The following is a 7,218-nucleotide window of genomic DNA, read 5'->3' as shown; positions in this document are numbered from 1 at the left end:
AAGCGGTCAGTTTTCGGGGATCCTGCGGCAGCTGGGAGAAGAAGAATCGGGCAGGTTTCAGAATCGGCGAGCGCTCGGATAAAAGGCACCGATTTCCCAGCCGCGCTTTTCTTTTCGGAACCAGCAGAAGTGCCCTCTGCACCATCCTCGGCGCTAGGACACGCCGGCCACTTTATTACCCTAAAACAGGGAGCATACACCGATCTTCAAAGCCAAACTTACCTTGCCGATTTTCGCTTAACTGCTTCTCAAACTCATCGAAATCGGACATTTTTCAGTCCGTACTAAAGACGTATTGCAAAATAAGCAGAGGTCCAACAGTAGGCCTTTGAATGGGCTACAGGCTGCATTGGGTTCTGCTGCTTTTTCTTCCGAGTCGCCTGCCCCTCCTCCCCCGAAGTCATCGGCTCTTCCTCGGTTGTATCACACACAGGTTCGGAAACATTCGATGCGCATTACCGTCCCCTCCTGCACTGGAGGGTTAAGGACAACGTGATTATATCGAACCAAAATTGAAATGTGCAAGTTGACTTTCCTAGTTATACGTCTTCATTTTTATTCTGGGTTTAACAACCATGAGTTTATGACGTATTTTACATGATTAGTTGGCGACTGGACCTTATTGTTTATATCTCTTATTAAGGATCCATCCATCCATACATCAATTATCAAAACCACACACTTACAATCCGAGTCTAGTTTCATATGCTGCGCTGCTGAGCGACCCGCAGAATATTATGCATGAGTACAAGTCACAAGCCCCGTTTCCACTAACACGGGGCCGGTTCTAGCTTGGTGCCTTTTGAGACCGAGGCAAAAAGATGCAGACTCTCCCCGTCGGGGAATCGAACCCCGGTCTCCCACGTGACAGGCGGGGATACTCACCACTATACTAACGAGGAGATGTACGCGCACTACTTTTACATCTTCAAGATAAACAGCGGATGACTACTAACATTTGCGAGTAATCAATGACTGAGCTTCATGTCATGACCATGGTGCTCAAGAGAAGAAAAAATACATAATGTACGTCCACTGATACCAGAACAACCATATAGCTTTATACTAAGACGATGATTAAACGGAAAATTCCTTTACAAAACACTGCCACAAAATCATAGTTTCGCAATATTACATCGTGCAACGGGACACAGTGTAAGTACGTGAAGTCGGTAATTAAATCAAGAAAAAAAAGTGAGAGGAAAAGAATACTTTTCTATTATCATATTTTTCTAACTGGCCAAACTGAGTCATATTTTGATTATACACACTAACAGAAAAACAGTGCAAATCTCCGGTAGTCCGTTTCACTTGCGCTCCGCTATGGGGCAGTAACAAGCAGAGCTTAAGTGTGGAAGGAAAAAAAAAACACAGGACAGCATCAATCCCAACTTCACAAACGCCGGAGATCGAGATGCTGTAAGCATGACAATTAACATCTTTATCCAAGGGAACAGCTGCAAGACACAGATGCCGCGCCTAACAAAGGTAGGATCGATTCCGAAGTTCAGGCATTTACAGACGCGGACTCTTCTGGAGTTGATTTTTTTCGGGAGATACGCATCAACTTCAAAAGTATGAACCGCATTATATCTATATCTGTTATGACGTTGTAGCTATTGATACTGATGCATCACAAAAATAATTTAAATGTTTTTTCATTCTGACATATGTTCGTTCGGACGAGGATTTTATTATATGAGATAAGTTTTAAATGAAAACTTTTTTTAATCTATATGATTAATTCTCGAATCTAAGCCAGACTTCACATAAATCATTCATTCATAAATATAATGGAACATACAACATCCAGGTATCCATGAAATTTATGATCAGGCTATACGTTTGTGATAACAACAAAACAACACAACATGTATATTTACAATATATGGGCCTATTGTTTAATATTGCCTCCAAATTATAGCCAGACAATAACGCAATAGGCCGACATCAAACTATTTTCATGTAAAACAAAAGTGCTGGCAGTTTGCTTGTGCTTACAGACCCCGCCTTGAGCCCATCCAGAAAGATCCCAAAAATAACCGACAAGCAAAGGTTGTAACAATCTGAGCATGTTTAGTTTAATGTAATCAGGAGCCGAATTAATAACGCGAATAAATGATCAAACCGAAAGTCTGTAGTCGGGAATATCCGATAACGTCTTTGACGTGCAGTTAAGATAGTCAGAGGAAAAACCTTGTAGTTTACTTATATATATGCCTAAATATATGAGTGTGTCTCTCCGGTGATTTAATGATGAATATAACGATTACATATCAAATCACACATTAAGCAATTATTATATTACTAGGTTGAACGTTTTCACTATGTCTGTCGTCACCTTGATTTCACGATTTTGACTATTCTTCTTATCCCAGATTGAACAAGTCATTGTGGCGATGCAAGATCCCGACATGGGGATAAAGATGAAGAATCAAAGACTGTTAATCACAGTGATTCCACATGCGATGACAGGTGCACGATACATATTTTACTTTTTAAAAATAATTTTTCGTGCCGCCCGGGTTGTCTTACACCCGGCCGTGCAGTGTCCCGGGGGCCGGGTCCTAATGGTCATTTAAGCCCTTCACAGGAAAGCCCATACATCGGCGGTCTTCGGGAATCCTGTGCATTAAGACTGTCATCGATCTCCTTGCGCTCATATTTATTTATGTAATTTATTTATCGAGTTCAGCGTTTTTGATTTATGACGGCTTAATGCATTTCTCGACTCTAACTAGATGCCTTCCTCGCTATGCCTTCCCAGGAAATGATATCGTGGAGTGGCTAATTCAGAAGTACTCCATCATGGAAGAAGGTAGGGCCGAGAAGTATGTAGGGAAGCGTTACCTGGTGCTCTTATGTGAGGTTAATCGATTGTTTTTTTCCCTTCGTGACGACGATGGCGCCCCTGCTGGCGAAAGACGTCATCAGGTTTTTTTTTTTTTGTAATAAAATAACAGAAATAAACGAGTCTTTTGAATAATAAATACAAATGAAGTAATAGAATTTGTCATCCATACAACAGATTAGCCTAGCTGCATTTATGTGTAAGCATATGCAATTCACGTGTCTGACAGAAGCATGTTCTGTTCCATTGATATTGCTGAGCCTGTGAATTAATAAATGTCAGAATTGAGCTTGTCCATAACATAGACACCCCATTCGCCTGAAGCTTTTGGGATTTTCTTCCCCTGGCGTCAATTTATCTGCTGAATTATTTATCTTTCTGCTGAGAGGCTATTAGTACAAATAATCTGTAGGCCAGTCCCGAGTCGCGCCGCTACGCATGCTGAGCTGTACGGTTTGATAGTCCCGATGCAAACTTCGCTGATAGCCAGAGGCAGTCAGTCATGCCTGGAGAAATATCGCTATCCGTCTCCCTCATTATGCACTTCTGCAAGACGCTGTTGTCCTGAATTCCCGGGCGATGCAGATGAGGTTTTAAATAGCAAGGGAGCAGATTTCCCTGATTTACAGCCCAGATTGGAAAAGAAGTCGGAATGGAAAGGAGGGGACTTTTAGGCAGTAGATGGCAGATGCATTAACAGACTTGAATGGGCAAAAAACCTGTTGCCCCGGTAAGCAGTTACCCCTCCCTGTAAACACTAGGCTTCCCCCTAGCAGCGCTGTTGCTGCGCCGGTCTGAAACCCCCGGGAGCGCCTGACTGCCAATGGCCGCGGAGGCAGCCGGAAAGTGGAAAGTCCCAATTACTCGTAATTAATTATAGTTCCGATGAGGAATGCACCATCCCCGCGGCTTATTCTGTGCACCATGTCAACGTTTTTTCCAGTTACTTGCTATACCGTAAAATAAAATATAATATGCCTACTCAGTTTCTAGTTATCGTGTGTTCTACTGTATTCCACTGACAAAAATTTAGAGAATTACTATGCCTAAATCTGGGCTACGAGTAGTGGATTTGTTTGAGCTTTGAGTAGTTTACGTGGAAATGAGTGACCACTTTGTGTGTTTTCAGAGGCACTTCATGTGGGGAATCTGATCGTGAAGCACGGCTACATTTACCCCCTAAAGGACCCCAGGACGCTCGTCCTGCGGCCCGACGAGACGCCGTATCGCTTCCAGGTAACCTAAAACCACGGTTTCTTCAGATGGAGGGCAGCGCGAGAGGGTGGTGGCCATGTGGGGGGGCACGCATATCGAAACTATTCGTTGGAGAGACTGCGGAATTACCGTGTAGGACAGTATTTCTCAATCTGGTCCGGGCTCCAGAGCTGAGAGGGTGCAAAAACGTAGACTGTCTGGTAGGGAGCTGGGAGGGAGCAAAAACGTGGATCATCTGTGTGTCGCCGAGGACCGGATTGGGAAACACTGATGTATGAGAACCAATGCCAGTTAAAGTAGCAAAATGCCTTCCACCCGCCTTGTCCCTGACATGTTAAATCACAAAGCACCTTTGTCACGCTGCTTCTGAATAGTTTCAAATGACAGCATCTCCTTTTTGCTAGACTCCGTACTTCTGGAGCTCTCAGCAGTGGCCAGCCTCCGAGCTAGATTACGGTGATTACCAATTATTAATCATGTGCTCGCCTATTACATCATTACTTCCCTTTACTAGAATAATAGAAAAACACAGTTTCTTGCCATGTCTTTCTTTTGCTCTTCTAAAGCGATTTATTTGACTAAGAAGAATATCAGAAAGCAAGGGCAGCTGATAGACTATGAAAAGGTAAGAGAAAATTTTTATTTATGTACATTTCAATGCTATTCTTATTCGCTGGTCTGAAGCATTGCTTGATGAGATCATGTGATAGCTGAATGCTCATGGGAGTTTTACTTACACAAAATATTATGAGGGTAGAAGGAAAAATGATTGGTTCAGAGAGATAACCAATTAGATTGTACATGAGGTGGATCCGAGCAACTAGAGGAGGCAGGAGCAACCAATCAGATGTCTTGGTCCTGCCTCCTCTGCAATCTGATTGGTTATCTATCCGAACCAATCATTTTCCTTCTGCCCTCAGAACATTTTTGTGTAAGAAAACCTCCCACCAATTATGCACATAGTAGGATCGCACATAGACATCCACCAACTTGCCGCCATGTTGCGTCAGGGTCAACGCATTTTAGGTTCTCATCAGTAAGAGGGTTTGTGAATCCGACACTGCCAGCTGATATCCTGGGAGGGGTTCGGCCTGTGAGTCATAACGTGAACCCATGCAGCAACGCAGCCAGCCGTGCGACCTGGCAATGTCGCATTTAAACATCGTCTCCGCAGGACAGCTACAACATGTTGCACAAACGGATCAACCACACCTGGGACTTCGTGGTGATGCAGGCGAAGGAGCAGCTCAGGTAAACCCCACCCCAGCCCGGGAATACTGTCGCATCGAGCTATGAAATCAATTTCATAAATGCACACAAGGGGACAGATGAGAATGGATGAATAAATCTCGTATTAAGAGGATGATGATGTTACCTAAATTAAAAAGTAACATGGTGTGTGGTCATAATTTCCCTCCTATCTGTTAAATCAGACCTCAGCCTAAACACTAGAGTCGGAAATCCATTTCTAAGTGAAAAAGGAAACAGAAAAATGAAAACCCTACCTTGCAGTTCAGTGATTACCGCTATATGCTAATTACCCAGTATGCTTTCTGACTCTCCATCGACTGCTCTGCTCCTACCAGGGCAGCCAAACAGAGGCGCAAGGCGGACCGCATCGTGCTGGAATGTCAGGAACAGGCCTACTGGCTCGTCAACAGACCGCCAGTAAGCACCTCCCCCGAAACCCCTGACTCCCTACATCTGCCCCGGCGAAAACCCAGTATGCTGTGATTAGAGTAAAGCACACACTGGGTAAACCTGAACTCAATGCACCTTGGCAGCTCGAATATCGCCTAAGGCTGGGGGCGATTCTAGGATTTTTTTGAGGTTGTGGGGCAGAGTGGTGGCTCTGGGCCTAGGGATCTGTGCAAGCAAGTGGAAGGTTGTTGGTTCAAATCCTGTGAATGCCCAGAGTGATTCTACTCCGTTGGGCCTTTCAGCAAGGGCCTTAACCTGCAATTGCTTTGTCCTGGGTATGACATTAATCTACATGCAGGCCTGTTAGGAGATCCTTCAACTTACAGGGGAAACTTGGCAGGATTGGCAGGAAGGCATAGGCAGGGTCCCATTCCCCCACAGAGAGCTGGGGGGTTGTGCAGTTCTCTCCCACGACAACGGGTTTGTTCAATGAAGGAAGGCAAAGGAAACATCTGTAAGGACATATGGAACATTTCCGGTATAATTTTCGATCTCCGTCATCTCCAGAGCATTGAGCTCAGCAAAATTCACGGGGGGGGGGGGGGGGGGGGGGGGAGTTTTATCTTCGTTAAGTAAGACACACAGAGTGTCTCCATGCATACTTTGTGGGGGAGGAATATATCACTTCAGGCCTGATAACCCACTACTGCTTCAGTGTGATCATGAAATATTTACTTAGCTGGGAAGAAGCCTATGTTCTGTGGGACGAGAGCTTTCAGAAGACAGACAGGACAGCAGGCTGCGGGAATGAGCAACTGCACCCTCGCTGAGTGTAATTTGGAGTTCATGAATAACACAGGAGAGTGGAGAATGAAAGTGTGGGACAGGAGCAGAGTGTGGTGTGTATCTGGCTTAATCCCGGCCGTCACTAGGGCCCCTTTCTGCTGGGTGCGCAGCATCTCTCAGGGCTAATAAGCATCAGCGTTTATGTGGGCCATTATCCCCATCCGGGGCGGCATCAGGAGGTGGGAATGGCAGCCACGCAGCTGCGGATCACATCCTAAATTCAGCTTATTTTGCAGATGTACCTTTTATTGAGACTAGAGCAGTTGGGGGTTTAGGGACTTCTCTCAGGGGTCCAGTGGTGATGTCACTCTGCTGACTGTGGGATTTAAACCGGCAACCTTCCAGTCATAGGCGGCGACTGCCAACCCGCTCAGCCACACACCACCCTCATTGATGAAACCCACCGTTTTGACGCCAATTAGACGGAAACACAGTTGAGCCAAAAACCACGCAGCGTAGGGCCCCCCAGTCAGGTGCTGCTCGTGTTTAAAAGGCAGGGACGCTCTGCACTCTGGTACGGCCAGGTGGACGGGGGAAGCTGGGGGGGGGGGGGGGATTAAAACCAGCAAATGACAAAATGGCCGCTTCCTGCCTCCTTTCTCTTTGCCCGAGAAACACGAGACGCATCGCTAAGACTGGTGATGCTTGGATCTGGGAGAGAGGAG

Source organism: Brienomyrus brachyistius, unplaced genomic scaffold (assembly GCF_023856365.1).
Source record: "Brienomyrus brachyistius isolate T26 unplaced genomic scaffold, BBRACH_0.4 scaffold125, whole genome shotgun sequence".
NCBI lineage: Eukaryota > Metazoa > Chordata > Actinopteri > Osteoglossiformes > Mormyridae > Brienomyrus > Brienomyrus brachyistius.
The sequence above is the reverse complement of the archived record's forward strand: the minus strand, read 5'-3'. Positions refer to the sequence as shown.